This window comes from Equus caballus, chromosome 16, assembly GCF_041296265.1.
Source record: "Equus caballus isolate H_3958 breed thoroughbred chromosome 16, TB-T2T, whole genome shotgun sequence".
NCBI lineage: Eukaryota > Metazoa > Chordata > Mammalia > Perissodactyla > Equidae > Equus > Equus caballus.
The window spans coordinates 87,009,546-87,031,017 of record NC_091699.1 but is presented as its reverse complement, the minus strand read 5'-3'; the positions used below and the strand labels follow the sequence as shown (position 1 = coordinate 87,031,017).

At 45.1% G+C, this 21,472-nt stretch overlaps 1 protein-coding gene across 12 annotated transcripts in view; it reads right to left on the bottom strand.

Moving 5' to 3' along the window:
• The window catches only part of ZBTB38 (zinc finger and BTB domain containing 38), a 76,276-nt gene that overhangs the window by 6,584 nt on the left and 48,220 nt on the right, over positions 1-21,472 (bottom strand). The window contains exon 1 of one of the 12 annotated variants that reach the window (XM_023621029.2): positions 8,868-9,109. The exons of the other annotated variants lie outside the window; for them this stretch is intronic. The gene's annotated coding sequence lies outside the window, so the exon portion shown is untranslated. Of the gene's footprint in view, positions 1-8,867; positions 9,110-21,472 lie in introns of those variants that run through there. 12 annotated transcript variants of the gene reach the window in all.

Below are 21,472 nucleotides of genomic sequence, written 5' to 3'. Positions count from 1 at the left end.
ACTCTTCCACAAGTAGCTTCTATATTTCTAGACTATTTTCAACATCTTTGAAAAACTTTTGTTTTGTATGAAAATGCAGGTTTTTATTTCATTCTATTTTGCTTCCAAGACTTGGAGTCAACATTAGAAGCTAAATCTTTATCTCGCCCCAGCCTGTTTCTCATACCATTGCCAACAGTTGTTATAGTTGGAAATCCTCCCAGAACTCTTTCTCCTTCTTCCTTCAAAGTTGTAGCTATATATACATGTCCGAATTTGGGCGGAGGAGGTCCCCCCCAATGTTAAGGGTCTCATCATGACTCAAGGCCACCGCACTGAACCCCCCGAGTTGGGCAGAGCCACGGTCCTGCCACAAACCTCCGATCCATTTTCAAAGAAAGCCCTAATGACCTGACCCAAACATAATTCATGAAGCACGAAAGTGATTTTAAAAAAAGTTTTTCCTTAAGGAAGCAATACTTGTGTGTAAAGGTCCTGCCCGCTCAGAGAAGAAGCAAGAACTGGAGGAGCCATTCCTCTTTCGTGGCTCAGAGGCGTCTCTCTGTGGAAAGTCTCAGCCTGCATGACCGAGTCTGACCACCAGGGGCACCCTGCCTTTGTGCTACCAGCCCTTGGGGGGACCCATCCCATTCCTTTTCTGATTTCTCTTCCACTACAGCCAAAGCAGACTAGGGTTTTCAAAAGAACCCTGTGAGGTACTGAAGGCAAACCAAAAGGAAACAAAACACGACACCAGGAAAGTATGTTTCTGAGTTTACAATACTGAGTCTAGCCACAGGTTCCTAAATTATCACAATTTAAAGGCACAGTGGTCCTTATTCTGGTCTGAGGATCTTATCTCTGTTCTTCCTGGAGCCTCGTTCTTGTTATTCTCTATCTATGTTCTATACCACGAGCCTGGGATGGCCAGAGCCTACCAACCAACATTCTAGTGAGTGACGGTCAAGAGCAGAAGCTTCCATACTTACCCAGAGTAAGAAACACACGGTACACATTGACCTAAGACAGCAGTGAAGTAAAACTTAACCTCACGATGTGTGTGCAATGCATTCTGTTCTGTTCCATTATCTTTCATTTAAAAAAATGTTAACAGCAACTTACTAAACTAATTTCACTACACACTAATAGATCACTCCTGCAGTTAAAATAAAACAACCCTCTGCAGAAGGACCTACTAACCAGCTATTCATCCAGGCTCTATCCTTATCAGGTGACATCCAGAAAGCCATATAGCTGGATGCTCACTCTTTAACTCCCGGAGGCAATGCCTTCCTAGCACATTTATTCATTTGGAAAGACCAGACGGCCACAGAAAGAATATCTTTGTACCTTTTCATAAGGCTTTCATAAGCTGTATCCACTATTTTATTTAGTGTTCACACAAGGATCCATTTGCTAAATTCTTTTATTTCATTCAGCCATTGGAAAAAGTGCATTTCCACTGACAAATTCTTCAGATAATGAGAACAATACGCTCACCCTGTTTCTCTTTTAGTTCTTGAGATAAGGAAGCTTGGAACTCACTTTTACCATCACCTGTCGTAGCCATTGTCAGCCTGGGTTTCTGGGGTGACTATTGTCTCACTTTCTTTATTTGACATTAGTTCTTCTACTCTTGTTTACCCTGCCTTTAATTATAATCTTCCATGAATCTTTTCTGGAAGTGTGGGGGGTTAAATCTATAAATAAAAATGGAATTAAATGAAATGGGATCTTTACGGCTTCTGTGTGTCCCCGAAGGGAGAAAGGGTCACCCCTGAACACATCACAGCAGTCTGTCCCTCACTGGTTATAGATCAATGACAGACTTTGCTGATGTCCCCTTTGCCTTCCTTGAGGTCTCTCTGGTCTGGGCCCCTGTAGAATCTCCTTTCTCCCCTGACTCATATATGATTCTCTCGTTTGGCTTTGCTGAAGCCCATACATTATTTCAATTCTTTATCTGGCCTGACTGGATAGTCTCAGATTTGGCAAAATACATGCTGTATGATTAAAACAACGGCTTCCATCTTGGTTTAATTCTATGCTGACATCATCTATGTTGTCCTTCCACCTCAAAACCACTGCTTCTTCCAAAACACTCAGTTCATGGCTCACTGAACCTCCCACAGGCTCTGCTTGCGTTTGGGGAATACAGTACCTCACATCAAGCTAACAAGTACTCTAGGGTCTCAGGTTATGAGCCCCACTCTCTTCTGCGGGATTCTCTGAATCTTCTCTTAGATTATTCAGTCAGGACAGTGAGTAAAAGGCCGACTGTTAACATTTAATAATATCTTAGCCATACTTACAGTTAGAATAACATATATAATAGGAACTATCATTATATGTCATTAAAACATCCTCATAACTGTGGAAAATCCAAGTATGATATCTTTCAGGGGAATAGCTACAATTGTGCGGCAGAAATCCTTTTAAAATGATAGTTACTAACCAGCACCTTGACTTGCCTTTTTGGCACACACAAAGAAACTTCATTCTTGTATCAATTTTATCCAGCAAATATGTTAATGCCTCCCAGGGTCAGAGACAGTGCTCGGAGCTGGAGATAGTGAGGAGACTAAGGCATCTCTGCCCTCAAGGAGCTCCAAGTCTAGGCGAACAGAGAGAACAGCCAACTAGTAACTGGAATCCATGACGGTAGGCCTGATATAAAGGTAGGCACAAAGAGGTAGAAGATGGTGCGAAAACTGCTTGTTTACAGGCGCCCTGCAAAGCTCGGCATCAATGAATAAATGGAACAGCGGTGTAGGAAGGGCATTCTAAGCAGAAGGAACACCATAGGCAAAACAAAAAACGGTCAGAGGGTCTCGTGTACTCAGGGACCAACAAGCGGGTCTGTGTGACGGTAGGAGAGGGCGTGCCCTGCCCTGTCCCCAGTGTCCTCCGCAGTGTGGCATACAGCAGGCCTCAGCACCTAACCATTGAATGACATGGGCTAGGAAAGGAAGGGCCAGACCAAAAGGTAAAGGTTCTAAAGGACTCTCCACAGTACATTTTTCTGCAGGTACGAGGGAACCACTGAAAGGCATGATCTGATTTGAGTTGAAAGAAAAATCGCTCATGCTGCAGTGCGCTGAGAGGATCAGAGGAGGGCTGCGGGCTGCGGGCTGTAGGAGAGCAGCTGGTTAGGCCATCCCTGCGGTCCGGGTGGGAAGTAGCCTACCCACCCAGACAGAGTGAGAGCCTGGAGGGGGCAGATGGCCCTACCCCCAGTTAAGAAAGTGGGAGGGCGGGATGGTATGTGAACTCAAAATTTATTTTAATTCCCTCGACCAATATGAACTGAACAACTGCTAAGGACGAGGCATCAGGCTAAACGTTATAGGAAGACAAGAGTCCACTCCCCCTCTGCACAGTGCTCACCGCACGCCTGCTATATGCTTTGGGACAGTAGCTCCCAAACCTGGCTCTTCATCGAAGTCACTGGGGAAACAGTTTCGAGATCCTCCCTCCCCCTGTCCTGCAGAGAGTGCAGTTCAGAACAGCTAGGGCGAGATCCTGGAATCCATATATATTCTACACTTCTATTTATTTAGTGAATAAAGAATACATTCATACGATACCAAATTCAAAAGATGTAACAAGTAAATATTGAAAAGTCTCCTTCCCACCTTGTTGCCTGCCTGGCAAGAAGGACTGGCGCCTAGTAGCTGTGTCCCCTCATCACAATCACTCACACACACACTGCCTGTCCTAGCACTTACCACCAAGTGGCTTCTCTCAGTAGCGTGACCAGCCTGGCTCCTTTAACCAGTTTTATCCGTGTGACTGATATGAACACTAAGTAAAACAACGTTGGATCCACAGATCTTATCAGACACACTTTAGGGGTATCCCCCAACTAAAATTAAGACATAAACGAGCTCATGTGTGGGGCCAGTCACTGTCACCAAAAATAGCATTTTTTGACTTAAAAAAGTTAAAGTGACCTCCTCGCTATTTTTCTTCATAGAGAGTAACTTGAAACAGAAGCCTTCGGAGCTCCTGCCGACGGAGAGCCCACAGGAGACTTCAGAAAAAGAAATATAAGTTGGAAGGAAGATGAGATTTAATTTACAAGTAACTTTCTAAAATGTTTTCTAAAAAGCATGTTTCATGAAATAAATTCGCTACTCTCAAAAGTATTACTAAGATGGAACAGATAAGCATGGAAAAGGCTAACAGAAATGTGATAGAGGCAAAAATTTTGGTGAGCCAATATTTTTTATAATTTCTAATTAGATAACTGTGGTCATCCGATTTATGTTACCATTTTCCTGAGTTTGTTTGTAGCTGTAATAGTTTTTAACAAATACCTTCTAAATACATAAATACATATATGTATATATCTACATGTATATACAAATAAATGCATGACTATATAAATATGTGAACATATGCTATATGTAAATATTTTTTATAAGCACATAAAAATAGGGTAAACATACAATGCAGCATTCAAAACAGGACCCTTGAGAAAGGGGGTGCAACTAATAACCGTGCTAGGGAGACAGGTATACATTGGGGCTGCACCCTGGGAAATGAGGATGGATGGTCATCCTGTATTTATATACATAAATATGTAAACAAAATATAAGCCTCTATGTAAATTAAATATAAAATTCTGTATTATAGTTACAAGGACATACGTGTATATTTAATAAAGTATACTTTATAAGCATGTAAAATGCTTTTAAGAATTTTATAAATATATGATAAACACACTTTATATTTATACTTTATATAAATGTCATTGGAAAATTCTAGTTAATTAGCATATTTAGAATCTTCCACTGCTTTTGTCTCCTGCCATACTCCAACCTTATATAATACATACACATACATATAATGCAAAGATGGGCATGTAAATAAGATACTTTTGGTGATTAAAATGACTTTTCTTCACTTGTTTTTATTTTTTTATTATTATTTTTTGTGTGTGAGGAAGATTGGCGCTGAGCTAATATCTATTGTCAATCTTCTTTTTGCTTGAGGAAGATTGTCACTGAGCTAACATCTGTGCCAATCTTCCTCTATTTTATGTGGGATGCCGCCACAGTGTGGCTTGACCAGTGGTACTAGGTCCGCACCTGGGATCCGAACCTGTGAACCCCAGGCTGCCAAAGCACAATGTGCAAACTTAACCACTATGCCACCAGGCTGGCCCCAACTTCACTTGCTTTTAGGATTAACTAGCTTTAAAAAAAATAAAATAAATCTATGCTCCTGGTAAAATATTCAAACAGTACAGAAGGGCATTAAGGTACAAAGGAGAAGGCCCCTTTTCCATCTTAGCCTCCTCAACCCCACCATCAACACACCCAGCACACACACACTTCCTACCCAGGGGTGCCTTTTCTCATAATTCGGAAGATTTCTACATTCTATCTGTATAAAGCTGTAGGAGAAAGACTGTATTTTCCTTCTTGAAGTTCTTCTGTCCCGGCCCCAGCCCCCCTGCCTGGCAGTTCCTTACACTTCCTCATCTCAGGTGACACCCTATGCGGGCAGCCTTCCTCCTCCGGAATTTTGAGGTTGGGGCTCCTGCCTTTATCATGACGTGTCGTGTCATGCATTTGTTCACATCTGCCTTGCCTCATTTGCTTCTCGAGTGCAGGACAGTCTATTCTTTGTGCCCTCTGCTCCTGCAGGTACAATGTCTTGCTGATGATCCTGACAGGGAGCAGAGAGGAACTGGCTCCTTGGACCCCGAATGGCAAATGGCTTAAATTATATATTGTGCTTAGAGAGGTTCCTGATTTAAAGCTTTAAAAATTAGACCTAGATGAACCCAAATTCTACTCTACGGAGAGCGAAATTACTAAATAAAATTGATTCCTGGGGCCGGCCCTGTGGCCAAGTGGTTAAGTTTGCATGCTCCACTTTGGCAGCCCAGGGTTTCGCTGGTTCTGATCCTGGGCATGGACATGGTACCACTCATCAGGCCATGCTGAGGTGGCATCCCACATGGCAGAACTAGAAGGACCTGCAACTAGAATATACAGCTATGTACTGGGGGGCTTTGGGAAGAAGAAGAAGAGGAAAAGAAAAAAAAGATTGGCAACATAGGCTCAGGTGCCAATCTTTAAAAAAAAAAATTGATTCCTGTCTACTTTTTTCCTAGTTTCCTTCCAATATGGCAGTTCTCAAAGTGTTTCATGGAACTCCGGGTCTCCCAAGACCCTTTCAGCAGGTTTGTGGGGTCAAAACTTTTTTCAAAATAATGCTAAGATGTCATTTGCCTTTTTGTTTTTGTTTTTGTTTTTTTTTACTATGCTGACATGTATTAACGGTGCAAAAAGCAATGACGGGTGAAACGGCTGGCACCTTAGCGGGCATCAAGCCAGTAACACTCAGATCAAGGAGTAAAAATGTTTAATTTTCTTAAATCTTGACTCTTGAATCTCTATCTTTCTATTCTTCTGTGTGATAAAATGGGAGGTAAACATAGAACGATTCCAGCACCTACTGAAAACCACGACTGGCTGCCTTGAGGAAGAGCACTTGGGTGGTTCTTTGAGTCATGAGCTGAACTCACCAAATTGTTCATGGAACACCATTTTTACTTGAAAGAATGACTGATAGACAAACTATGGTTATTCAGGTGTGGGTATTTGGGTGAATGCTTTCTTACAAATGAACTGAGTTTGTCATTTCAAGAAAGTAGCCTTTTTGTTGCCAGTAATAATATTCAATTTTCAAGGGAAAATTAGAATTTTGGAAAATTTGTATCCACCACCATAAGCTCAACACTTCTCAATATGTACATAATGATTTTTCTAATGAGGTTGGTGGTGATACTAAGGAGTGTGATTTTTGGATACTGTGTAACAAATCTGAAAGATATACAAAGCTCAGTGAACCAATATTTTCCCAACGACCAATGCATATTATAAAAAAATCATGCATGGGCTAAAAGGTGTAAGAGAGACTAATGGATTTAAATGTAACAGAATACAGGGGCCGGCCCGGTGGAGTAGCAGTTAAGTTTGTGTGCTTCACTTTGGTGGCCCAGAGTTCGCCAGTTCGGATCCCAGGCACGGACCTAGCACTGCTTATCAAGGCATGCTGTGGCAGGCATCTCACATATAAAGTAGAGGAAGATGGCCATGCACAGAGTAAGCTCAGGGCTAACGTTCCTCAGCAAAAAAGAGGATTAGTGGCAGATGTTAGCTCAGGGCTAATCTTCCTCAGATAAATAAATAAATAATAAGGAAAGCTCTTCCAGTAATATATATACAAAATGAATGTAACAGAGTATGGAAAGTTCATTGATACAGTTTTAGATTTCATGTTGCAACTAATCTTTAAGAAATAACCACTTGTCAAGTTTTGGTGTAGTATCAAAGAATATTGACAATTAATTGAAAAAGCTATTAAAAATATGTCTCCCTTTTCCAACTGCCTATTTGTGTGAGGCTGGATTTTCTTTATACACTTCAGTTAAAACAACATATTGCAATTGAATGCAGAAGGAGATATGAAAATCCAGCTGTTAAGCCAGATATTAAAGATATTTGCAAAAACGTAAAACAATACCACTCTTCTCACTATATTTTCTACTTTAGAACATAATTTTTAAATAAAATGTTATTTTATTATACAACTGGGTTTATCAGTCATTTTTCATGAGTTAACAGTTTTTTAAATTCTCATTTTTAATTTTGAATATGGTAAATATCGACAGACATAACTCAGATAAACAAAAGCTCTTTGGGTCCAAAATGATTGACAAGAGATTAAGGGGGTGGTCTTTGGACCAAGAAGTTTGAGAACTGCTGCTCTAACCTATAAGAAAATATTCAAAATTATTTTTAAAGAAATTATTTTAAAATTATTCCACTCAATAAAATAAGTCATATATAGGCCTAAAAGAACTGAAGTCAGAGTGAATGAAAGCGTGGTAAAACGCAAAGCAGAAATCCCCAGGAGACATTAGGAGCGCAGGAGAGAGGGAAATACAGAGACACACCCAGTTAGAGACCTGTACTCTACAGCCGTCTTTAATTTTCCAAGCTGGAAGTGATTGCTGTCTCATGTTTGAGCATGGCTGAAAAACCAGGTGGGCCCACAGACCCTCCACGTTTGACTCAGGTGAAATTTGTTCCTTGATTCGCAGGGCTGCCGTCCACATCCTGTTGTATGTCTATCACTGCTTGCATCCTTGCCTTCCTCATCTCAAAGGTTAGCTTAGTCACGGTATTCTCTTTGCCCAGATAATTCTCTCCATTCATCTACTAAATTAGCCCCCTCCCCATCATATCCTGGAATCTGCTTTTAGGCACTGGTTCACTCATTCTGGGATGGAACTTGAAAAAAGGGAAACGATTCTTGGCAATGATCTGACCAACTAATTCCCAGTATTTCCAGCTTATTTAAATCTCCCCTCCTCTGATTAGTCAAGGCAACTTTACCGGAATACACAGCAGTCCAAAAATTTAAAATGATAGCTGCCATATAAACTTTTAACTCTCACAATGCAAAAAAATACTCTTGAAAAATCTCTTAAAGTTGTTAACCAACACACCTATTACGTAGAACTTTATAGGGCTTGTTAATAAAATTTGACGTACTTTTATTAGTAAATCTTTAAGACATGACAGAGAGTGAAGCAACCCTGCCCAGTCTACACTCTTACTGCGAACTAGAAGTCACTTACTCAAGACCACGCTCCAGGGCCAGAATGAACCCCACTGTCTAAAGCTTCTGCCCAGAGAAAAGGCCCCGAGCCCTCTACAGCACCTGGGCCACTCAATTCCTAGCATACATAGTGACAAAACTGAGCCGACAGAGCAACTTTCTCCTCCCTCCACCACAAGTCTTCTTCTATAAAAAGAAACTTAGAACCCAACTAAAAAAAGAACGCACTGTATTAGGAGACTGACCTGGAATCCTGCAAAAGTCAAACTCACAGTCCATTTCGGGCCAGTGGGGGGCCCATATCGATGTGGAATTTACTGCACGGGTCCGCTCTTCGCTGTGGAAAGTGTTCCGACAAAGGAACTGCTTCAGGGACTCGGCCCCCCCATCCCACACACACCTCTGCAGTACGTTTTCTCATAGTCGTGTTGGGTGACTACGTCAGACCGCCTCACGTGACGGGGTGTTAGAAACAGACGCATCAGATCTCGAAAACAGATTACAAAACAGAAGCCCTTTATAGAGTTCAGCTGTGTCTAGGAAAAGGCAAACCCTCTTGATTTGCCTTCTAAATGCAGCCCGAAAGGGGAGAGAGGAGCTGCCTTTATCAGACTTTAATGCATTTAAACGATCAGATTCAAGAAGGCGTAGCGTGGCGAGGGAAGTTTGCTTTTTCAACGGAAATTTGGGCCGTTTGCAAGGCTAACATCAGGACGCTGCCAGTGCCCTCAATACACAGAGGGTGGCTTCAACAACCTTACCTGAATGCATTATTTTGCAAAGGTAAACACTGGGTCTCTGGATTTGTAGCTGCGTGCACACAGATCGTGAGAATGAGTATTATCAGATTCACGGGTGAAGCAATGTGCCCAGTTAAAGACTTCAGGCTGCTTGTTTGGAAAGATGAAAGGAGGAAAAGGTCCGTGGTGTTTTTTTTTTTTTTCTTTTTGAAACACAATAGTATTTCAGGGTAGCCCAGGCCTCTTGGGTTCATCTCAAGATCAAGCTTGCCCAGACACCTGCTTGCTCAAGAAACCTGGCAAACAGGCTTAGAGAATTTCTCTCTGAAGCCCTGGAGTGCTGTGTCCATTTCTGTCTCAACCAAATTCCACTGACACTCAGAGCCTCTACTGAGCATCATTTTTAAATTGGAAGGCATTTTTAACTTGAATGCTATGGGGACCAAAATGCAAGTGACCAAAATGACCAGGACAGGATTCCTGTCCCCTGGAACTTCTCATTTGAGGGATGAGCTGATTTCAAAAGCCAACTACCATTTTCTTGTGAACCTAAAGGGCCAGCTGATTTCATGGCCCTGTTCCTCTCCTCTGACTGCTACCTCTCGGGGAAGGCAGAGGGTAGAACCGTTGTACATCCTGACTTTGGAACAAGAATGCAGCTAGCTAGTGGCAAGGCTGGGCTATCCTGCAATGGACAGAGCACCAACTGCTGCTTTGGTGTTAAACTGTCTAAATCCACCTCCCCATTGCACCCTCGCTCTCCAACCTCAGCTCCCTCTGCACCCTGGCTTTCTGGGGACAACTGCAAGACAATGAATCACAGTTTACATGGGTTCTTTCTGGATGGACCAGAAACTGTGCAGAGAGGAGTGGACGAGCTAACTCACACGAAAACCACCAAGCACAGTGCCTAGCACACAGTAGGGGTTCAATGACTGTGGGCTGGAGTCAGCTTGAGAAGTGTGTCCTGCCCCCCTCGCGGCTACGGAGGGACCTGCTTATGCAATCCACTCTTCACGCAGCCCACAGGACGACCTTTTAAAGGCACAAATGAGATCAAGTCAAGGCCTCCTTAAAACCCTTCAGTGTCTTCCTCCTGGTGTTAGGATAAAATCCAGAGCCTTCCTTGTGACCTGCCAGACCCTGCACTGTCCACGAGTCCTGTCCACTCTCCCCAGACTCACGGCTCCCTTCTGCCCAGCCCTCTGTGCTCACCACATGGGCCTCCTTTGGCTTACTCTGCCTGCCAAGCCTCTTCCAGCCTTGGAAGAGCCTTTAAACTCACTGGTCCTGACACCGCCCAGGGCTGACTTTCATGCTTCGGGCCCAGTCAACATCACTCAGAGGGACCACCGATCTCTCTATTTGCTCCTGCCTCTGCTTGCCCTCATGTAACCTGGTTCATTTCCTTCCCACTCCTTCTCTCAACATGCAACTCCCCCCCACCACCGTGTTTGCCTGCTTGTTCACTATCCACTCTGCCCACCAGAAAGTAAGCTCCAGAGGACAGGACCTTACGCGTCCTGTTCACTGTGACAGCTCCAGGCCCCAGCATGCAGTGGGCACTCAGGAACTGTTTGTTGAGTGACTAAGTGAAGTGACTAGGCACATAATACACGAACGAGGCTCACCCTGATTAAAAAGCTCCTGGCCCCACGGCCCTGCACCCCGATCCCCTGTGCCCTGCTCTGCTTTTCCTTTTCCACAGCACTCAGAAAGTTCCACTACGCCCCACAATTTACTCCTTAATCCTCACTGTCCATCTGCCTGCTGGAAGTTCAGCACTGCAAGGGCAGCAATCTTTGAATTCTTCACAGATGCATCTTAAACACCTAGAACAGTGCCTGACACGTAGCAGGCCCTCAGTAAACATTCATTTATGAAGCGAACAATCCGTAAATAGATACATGTTCATAAATCACCATTATATACGGACAGGCACCATAAATGTTGCCAATTACAATTTTCATCTGTTTGAACTTCCTCAATTTTGAATCAAATTGCTTTTATCTGATCCATTTCAGGTTGTGGAGCACTTCACTTACTAATTTATTTCACCTCCTTCCCAATCCTGCGAGGCGGGCAGGTAGATTGGTGATACCACTACGTACTCACAGGGTTAAACGAATTAACAGAGTCAGTGCTCAGGGTTTGGAAGCTGACATTACCATCCCACCGGAAAGCTGTGGAAACCGAGCCTGGAGAACGGGGCTGCTCACGGCAGAGCTGTGATGTCTGACAGGGCACCGTGCTCAGCCACCTCCCTCCCTGTGCGCACACAGCGCGAGGGGAGGCAGAGCAGCTGACCTGCCCCATCCAGCACAAAATGGCCCCGCACCGAGTCCGCACTGCAGGCATGTTGTACAGGATCACCACTGCAGAAGCCTGCAGCAGGAACAGATCCAGGCCGAGACTCAAGAGCCATGGCCGTCAGGGGCAGCCGGCCTGGGTCACATGCCAAGAAGTCCCCAAGAAACACTGCCTGTCACGAAGCAGAGTGCACCAGAAAGCTCCCCAAGAAGGGGAGCAGGGGATGGGAGCAAAGGCAAGCAGATCCCTGACCAGGGGCAGCAGTTACCAGGGCAACCCAAGCATCGTCAGACGATGGGCCTTGGGCCTGGGCCCTTCCCGTGCTGTACAGCAGCATGGTACAGTAGGCATTTTCAAGGTGCCACTGGACCCAGTCAGTCACAGTGTCCGCCCCACAGCCCAGAACTTGCTAAATGCCCGACACCAGAGCCTTTACACACACCCACATGTCCCAAACTTAGAATTTTTAGTACTAAAAAAATTGATTTGTAAAAGGTTGCTGCCAATTCAGTCCAAACACTCAGGAGATAAAGCCAAGGATCTATTTGCACAGCCAGGATGTGCTAACTTGAAGTGAATGCTTGAGGAAGGGAGTTTTCATTTGTCCCCCCGCTCCGAGCACTGAGATTTACCCTCTCACTACAGCGCGGGATGATGCAGTCTCAGGGACCATGAGGCTCATGCTGCGACAGTGGGTATGAAGCCTCAAGGGAGCAGCAGGGGAACAGAATCTCCAGGGTGGGGCCAACTCTGGGTATGAGCCTCTCCATGACAGAGGGAAGGGTCTCCTGCCAACACTGAGCTGAGACGGGGCCAGTGAGGCTCATCCAAACCCCAAGTCCAAATTCCAGTATCTTTACCAAGGCTTATAAAGTCCTCTGTGATTCGCCCTCACTTCCTGCCACTCTAACCCACACCAGCCTTCTTTCTGTTTCTTGACTAGGCCTAGGATCTTCTCACCTCAGGGCCTTTGCACATGCTGCTTCTGCAGCCTAAAGTGCCCTTCTAGCCCAGGCAGCAACCTACCCTGGTCTCCATCCAACAATCCTCCCCCTCAACCAGGTTCATCTGTCATGTACTCTCAGCATACTTTCTTTCATAGTGCTTATTATGATTGTAATTAAGTATTATCTGACAAATGTGTGCCTTTACCACAGAGTATAAATTCTGTGAGGGCCGAGCCTGTTTACCATAGTCTCCCTAGCTCCCAGCACTGCATTTGGCACAACATAACAGGTGCTAAAAAAAACCTTTATTAAATAAATGCAAACACTAAAGCACCCAAACACCAAGTTTCTAGAGCCCACCATACTGGCACTGTTACCAAGCTTTCTGCATCTGGTGTTACGTCGACGCACACTGCCCTGCTAGTTGTCATCCATGCTAAAAGAGGGAAATACATTTGTTGAACACAAAAAAGCCAAGAAAGTTTTCTGACATGGTAAAAGGAAAAAAAAAGCACACAAAAAGCAAATCAACACTGGCCTAAAGCGGAGCTGGGAGGACAAGCCAGGGCCGTGCCCTGCCCACAAAGTTGATACCGCTCCGACAAGTTAAAACACAGAAACACAGCTTCGAAACACCGAAAAATCGCTTACTACTACTGCTCTGGCTCTAAGGAAGGAAAAGAACAATATTTCAAGCTCCACTGACTTGCTTTCTTCTGTTAAACACAACAGGCCCAGAATGGAGCTGCTTATGCTAAGCCCCACGTCACAAAACCGAAACTTAACTTACTGACAGCTTTGGGTCTCCCAGAAATGGAATCTTAAACCAGTCACACTCATCCAGGAAGCAACTGATCAGCATCCGGCAGGAAGTCTGCCTGACAGACCCCTGCCGTCCCCTGTGAGGAAAGTCACCTTGCAATAACCAACCTGCCTTTCTGCCCCATATAACTTCCTCCTTCTGCTCCCCCTGCCTCTCAAATCTCCTGGCTCCTATAGCTCTTTGGGGCTCCTTTCCGTCCTAAATGGGATGTTGCCCGATTTGGATCGCTGAACAAAGCTGATCAGATCTTTACATTGACCCAGTTGAATCTCCTTTAGCAGTTTAAACCCCAGGGATCCGGCCTTTGTCTCCCAGTGCTTGGACTAAACTGCAACAAACTTTTAAAACTTAACTTTCTTTTTAAATACCAAAAATTTAAGTTGTGGCCATGTGGGTGCAGCACAGGCCTCGGTGCTGGTGCTGGTGCTGGCGAAGGGCTTCGCCTCGGCACGCAGTCTCCCTTCCCCACTCCCAGGGGCTCCACTCTCCGTAATCACTTTTCACTTCCTCCTGATGTCTTCTCCTCCGCTCAGCCTCCTCTCAGGAGAAGCCAATCTGGAGAAGGTTCTGGGCTGAGAAGCATGGCTGGGCCGTGGCCTGCTTCTGTGTCACAGAACAGTGGCAGCTTGTGCTTCCCGGTGCTCCGACAAGTGACCCACGGCAAAGGCATACACAGCCCTTCTCCCCCATGAGTCAACCAAAAGGAAGAAAAAGGCACCGCAGGGCCTGCTCACAATGGTGGCCCTCAGCAGAGCTGCACGTCAGACTCACCTGCAGAGCCAAAAAGACTATGAACAGCGCGACACCAGGGATGCCGACTCGGCTTTGGGAACAGAGTCTGAGCAGGCATGCTTTTTGCACCCTGCTGAGCATCACTGAGTTCTGTTGTGCACGTGAGCTGCCCAGGACTTCTTGTCACACCATGAACAGATCACTGTGTCTGCTGCTTGTGTCGGAGCCCCCGTGGGCAGTCTTCCTGAGGTTGCCTTAGAGTGACACTGACATCTCATCACAAACGAGTCAATGTCCCCAACGTGACTTATCCATTTGGCAGCAGGAAGTTCACCTAAATATGCCAGGCACGTGCTGTGTCCCTAACACCTAACAAGCCCATCCATGTGCCAAGGACCATTCCACACACTCCATAGACAGCATCCTGATTAAGCCTCACAGCAACCTTATTTTGCAAATGACAAAACGGAGACTCAGAGAGGCTCGCTGAGCCTGGCTAACTTGACCAAGGTCATTTAGCCAGTGAGCGGCAGAGCTGGGATTCAAACTCAGGGAGTACGACTCAAAAACCACACTCTCCATTTTAGGGTCAGGCGCACCAAGAAATAAAGAACTTAGCTTTTCCACATCTTTCTTGGTATCAAAGGATCATATGCTCATGACTCTAGCTTACTCCCCAGTGTCTGTGGGTGCTTGGCAAACAGTAGCCCAGACGTAATCATGGCTGCCATGTGTGGGGGACAGGTCATTGCCCTGTGGGATGCTGTGGGGGTACAGGGAGGCTGACAGCCAGCCCATGCTCCACTTGGCCAGGTACATACCTAGTGAGGGCTGCATCCCCCTGCCAGAAGGGGGCCATTTCTCTGATATGCACAGCCGCCATATGGACCACCAGGCAGCCCTGGGGTGAACATTAAAGGGAAATTCAAAATTTTCCATAACATTGTACTTTTAAGTATTTTCTTTCTTTTTTTTTTTTGAGGAAGATTAGCCCTGAGCTAACTACTGCCAGTCCTCCTCTTTTTTGCTGAGGAAGACTGGCCCTGAGCTAACATCGTGCCCATCTTCCTCTACTTTATATGTGGGACGCCTGCCACAGCATGGCGTGCCAAGCGGTGCCATGTCCACACCTGGGATCCGAACCGGCAAACCCCAGGCCACTGAGAAGCAGAACGTGCGAACTTAACAGCTGCGTCACTGGGCCGGCCCCTTAAGTATTTTCTTTAAAAAAAAATGTAAACTTCAAAGTAATATATGGCCCTCATAAACGTTATCATTTTGATTTTGATCCACTTCCATTTGAAGGTAATATTTATCAAATGCCTACCATCCACCAGTTATTGAGTGTAAAACAGGGGCTACCACAAAAAGGGGGCATAATGGGGAGATTAAAGCTACTGAGCACTATATTAGTCCATTCCTGAAACAGGGCTCTTAGGATAAGCAGACCACGTCCGGGCTGGTACAGTAGCTAAGAGCCCAAACTTTGGTGTGAGGTGGACCTGGCTCTGTCACATTCTGGCTGTGACCTTGGGCAAATTTCTTAAACTCTTTGCACCTCAGCTTCTTCATCTGCAAAATGGAGCTAATACTAGAATTGACCAGGGTTAACATGAGGATTAAATGATAACACCTATAAAGTGCTTGGTGTAGTTGTCTGGCACAAAATCAAGCTTAATAGACATGAGCTATTATCAGTATTATTATTATCGATTAACTATTATTAGTCGCAAATGTCAGTAGGAGCAAGTCTTGTCAAGCCTTGACTCCAGGCCCCAAATCTAGGGAATGTGGATTCGTCAACGGCAGAGACAGGTTTCAATGTTTCACTGTGTGCCCAGGGCTCCCCACGGGAGCTCACAGTGCTCACAGCCTGCAGGGCTCCCAAACTAACCTTTCTTCCCCATGGCAGAGGGCAGCTACTTCTGAGCCTTCGCTCACATGTGGGCATTTAGTTACAAGTATCATCTAAATGATTTTCCTTTCTTTCTTTAGTTGCACTTTCTTTTGTTAGAATTTCTTCTAAGCAAGCAGAAAAAGGCATTAAGAATTTAAATAAAAATCATTCAAGTTGGCTCTTTGTTAGCAATTCTGGTAAAAAGCTTGACAGGAAGGAGACCAAAGTAAGCTGTTTAAGACAAATACTTAAATCATTTATACGTTTCCATCATGCGTACTTGTCCTCTTAAGTCAGAAGGGCACTCCAATTTGGCTATATAAAACAGAGCAAGGGTATTGTCCGTTTATTGGGTGATGTGCCCGTTTTTGATCGTGACATTCTTTGACCTTCATAAAGAAGCCTCCCCATGTCCTGTTTCGTCACCTCTCCTGTCCGTTACAGCTCCTGGCCGACCACATGTGCTCCTTTTTCTCACACGGAGGAGAAGTTTGGACCTCCTCTCTCTTACTTTAAGCCAGGAACCTAATAACAGTCAGTCTGGTTATAATTTATTTTAGAGAATACTTTCACGTTTTGGTTTTTTTATTTTAGAACTTTTTTTAGTTTATGTCTCAGTTTAACGAATTCATTAGGTTGTGCTTTGTTCAGTAAAAAAAAAAATATATTAAAAATTTGGGTTTAGGGGCGGCCCGGTGGCACAGCGGTTAGGTTCACACATTCTGCTTCGGTGGCCCGGGGTTCGCCAGTTGGGATCCCAGGTGCAGACATGGCACCGTTTGGCAAGCCATGCTGTGGCAGGCGTCCCACATATAAAGTAGAGGAAGACAGGCACCCATGTTAGCTCAGGGCCAGTTTTCCTCAGCAAAAAGAGGAGGATTGGCAGCAGATGTTAGCTCAGGGCTAATCTTCCTCAAAAAAAAAAAAATTGGGGTTCAGTTTGGGGTTTAGCACATTTATGTGCTGATTTTGGATTTTGGCTCAAGCTTCCATTGAAGTCTTTGATTAACACTTTGACAGCTGTCAGAGGTGGTCAGTAGTTGCCAGCTTTCCTTGTCCATCCCTTCTCCTCCTGCACAGTCACCTTTATCCTCAGAGGGGAGGGCAGGCCACTTCTGTTACTTCCTAGCCATACGAACATGGACAAGTTAATTAACATCTCTAGATCTTTCTTTTTTAATCTATAAAATGGATACAATAGTGCAACTTAGTTCTTAATAGGATTAGATGAGACGATACAGATAAAATGCAGTGTCTCATTCTATTGCTCTTTTTCATCCTAATTTTCCATGAAAATTCCAGAAAACAAAACAGTACCTACAACTCTTTTCTTTAGCCCATCTCATTATGATAATAGCAACCAATTTAATGCTCACTGGTTGAAGGGGCGTTGGAAGCAGGGGTCACGGTGTAAGCAGGGACTCCCCCGACGCTGACGTGGGGAGATGAGCGGCCTAGAGAGTCTCTGCTTCGAGGGTTTCCAGGGAGCCCGGGCAAGGTTAGCTCTGACAGCTGGACGGTCAGCAGCCAGGCTGGACCCACAAGAAGGAAAGGAAGCTAAAAAACAGTCATGGAAGGTAAGTGCAAAATCAAATAGCAAAATCAGCAACTGTGGTAATACAGTAAGAGTTCCTATAGCAGGGTCTTGGGAGAATATGCTAATACAGTAATATATATATATATATATATAGTAATATATAGTAATATAGGTAGGGTAATGTGATTGAAAGAACATTTACTTTTAAAAAACAGGTACATGCATCACGATGTAATATTCTGATAAATAAAGCCAATAACTGTGTATTAACGCACACAAAATTAACAACTCTCTCGTTTTGGGGAGCCCTGCATGCCCATTACAGATATGGTCCCCCCCGGAGCCCTACTGTGAAGAGTAAGCAGAGAAAAGAATGCGGCTCTGAGCAACCGGAGAGAGCGTCGAAGCATTGAGTGGCTTCTCTAGGTCCACAGGTTGCTCTTTCCCACCTGGGTAAACTGAGCACTGAGCAAGACTGCCCTCTGACCATCACCTGCGCCCCCGATGAGATTATTACCCAGTTTCTTCCCACACAGAAACAGCCAAAACACTGGGCGGCCAGCCTCCCCAGTGTTAGGAGACAGGGTAGGGGAAGGCAGAGCATTTACAACCTGTGTGCTCTATTCCCTTCACACCTTCATTCTGTTCCATCCTCACCTCGCTGGGAAGGGGGCCTTTAAGCACAATAAGGCGAGTTATGCTCTGAGAGGCAATCAATAGCAGCAAGAAGGAGGGGAGGCAGGGCAGGGGAGTGTCCTGGACCAGGAGAGGTGGGGCCGGAGGCAGGATACAGGGGGAGGGCAGCCAGCGGGGAAGGGATTGGGGCTCCCTCCCTAGAAAACAGAACCCAGGGTGCTTTACTGTGACTCCTGGGAAGGGCTCCCTCTTACTGTGTCACTGAGCCTGCCCACTCTGCTCTTCCAGGTGTCACAGGCTTAACAAGAGGGTCGGAGTCCTAAAGGCGAATTCCCCAAGGCAATTCCTAGCTCTGGCAGCAGGCAGCCCCTCTTAAAAACGTGAGCCTGCAGGTAGAGCCTTTGTCTGCAGCAGCTTTTGCAGGGGTGTGTTTTCATTTTACGTTTGGTGACCACAGCCCACTCCCAGTCCACGGTGACCTGTCCACAAGATGGTGCTGAGTCCACACACACAAGCCCTCTGGAGCAGCCGGGAATCCAGTCTCCCAAACCTTTCTCAAAATGGGCAGATGAGGAAGTGTCACTTCAGAATAAACAGACACTGGGCGTTTTGGATAACAAAAAGCAAAGAGAGCATGCACTCTGACTCATTGTTAACGTGCCACAAATGGATTCTAGAGCTTCTCCAGATCGGGTGGGGACTGCTCACGCCTCGCCGGCGCAGGGAATTTCCTCCTTAGCGGAGCCATGGAGGGCCTGGGTTGCAAGCCCACCTCACAACGGTCCTCTGCAGGTTTACTCTGCAAATCCTGTCCTGGGCTAAACCTCTCCAGCTCCGCCAGCTATTCCCCTGCAAAGAGAGTTTTATAGACAAAGGGAACTTTATTTACTCTGACTCTCTCATTTTAGATATGGGAAAATTGAGGGGCCAGCCCCGTGGCCGAGTGGTTAAGTTCGCACGCTCCGCTTTGGCGGCCCAGGGTTTCACCGGTTCAGATCCTGGGAACGGACGTGGCACTGCTTGTCAAGCCATGCTGAGGCGGCATCCCACATGCCACAACTAGAAGGACCCACAACTAAAATACACATCTATGTACCGGGGGGCTTTGGGGAGAGAAAGGAAAAATAAAATCTTTAAAAAACAAAAAAAGTTGTGTTTAGATATGAGGAAATTGAGGCTCAGAGAAGTCAAATGACTTGCCTAAGATCTCGTGATGTGATCTAAATTGGTGTCTGGACCTCTGGTTCCACACGCCTTACAATACACCATTCTCTTCAAAAGGCAGATGCTGGGACCCACTTACTAACAGCATGACCTTAGAGGGTACTTACCTCCCTGAGCCTCAGTCTTCTCATCTGCAAAATGAAGCAAATAATACCCAGCCCAGGACACGCTAGGACTAAATGAGGATATGAGCACTTAGCAAGCACACAGCAAACAGTACGTGCTCGAGAACTGACTTTATTTATAATACACAGACTTTTTTGGAAATGGAGTTCTCCTTTCTTCCCTTGTTTTCTTCTTCCTCCTTGGCTTCCAAACTTCCAGGGCTGAATTTTTTAACTGAAACTCAAACTTTCACTTATTTATTCTGGTTAAATTTGATTGTGTTCATTTGGTCTGTGACCTCCAGTCTGTTGGAATATTTTAGACCGTCAATTCTATCTCAAAATATATCTACTGATTCTTTAAACATGTTACACTGATTCCTGCTCCAGAAACTTTCAGCCAAGTTTAGGACGGTGATGTCTGTGACAAAAGGGCGTGACTGTTTTCCACGCTCACCTCCAGAGACGGCAGAGTGGGACCATTCTTCTTACCCACTCAGATCATATTTTGAGGTCAGGACTGTTATACTGACGAAGACTTGGAAAATATTTTTCAATCTATTAGAATAAAAAAGATAAAGCCTTGTCTCCTCTTTGCAGAGGAAGGAAGCTGAACCCACACTAGCAGCAGGCGGCCCTGTGGGGAGCAGCTCTGGCTTGGTAAGACATTAACGTGTTGGAAATCAGGGCACTGAAACCTGAGGGTCAACAAGCCCTTGCACTGAGATCGAGAAAACTCCAGGGCTGCTGGGAATGAAATAGCCTAAGAGTAACAGAACAAGATGTCAAGCTCCCTGGAGCTGCTCTGTGGTCCCAGGGCTGGTCCTCGGTTACAAGTGACGCAGTGCAAAACCCTGACCAGTTACATTCTCTCAGCTCATCGTTTCAATAAGCACAGCAAGACTCTAATTTTCTACCCATTCTTCTTACTCCCTCCTCCTCCCTAACTAGCTCATGCCATTTGCTTTTCTGACGCTCAGATCCCAGCATCCTCGTGCCCTGCCCCGCCAGGGAATTCAGACAGCCTGCAACTGGTTCAGCGCCCATATCCACTTACCCAGCAGCACCACCTTCCCCATCCGGACTCTTCCCAAAGGCCAACTTTCTGGACCCAAACACACAACAAAGACAAGAACATCCAGCCTATTGCTATTTTGCCCTGTACCATTTACAAATCTCTTTCATACACGCCATCTATTTTCTTTCTCCCAACACCCCTGTGGGCTGAGAAATAATATTTCCATTTCAAAGATTAAAACACTGAGGCCCAGAATAATTAAGCCAAACTCCCAATACCACATAGCTTGCAATTGGCAAGGTTGGGTTTTTAACCCTGATCTTGCGACTTTGGGTTTAAAACTCCTTCTACCATACTTAAAAGGGAGACTATGTGTACATGATTCCCAGTGTTAGTAAATATAAATCACCATCTCATCTTTTGATTGATGTATTTTATGGTTGTGTTTGTTTTATGCCAAATTCAGTGTCAAATGTGTATATGCCACTCAAAAAACTACATATCATTAGCCATTTTTACCAATAAAACTAATTTTTCTTGGTCAGCCTATACACCATTAGCACACTGCAGAGCAGGTGACCATCGAGGCATTTTACTCAGTATTCTCTGCCATCTTGCATTACCTGATCGCACAGCTTTCTGTTCAATTCATTCTGTAAAATGGGAACAACACCTGAGACAATGACTGCGACAGTTCAATGAGGCAAGGACCAGAGAGACGTTAGCTGGCGAGTGTTCAGTTAAGGGATTACATAGCATTCCTACTAAAATCTCATTACATTCATTAAAACCAAGTTGAGTTTTGTTTTCTTAACAAGTGTCTGATGAGATGTAAGGCAGAACGGGTCTAATAATTCAGAGAAGCAGAAGGCCTATTTCATC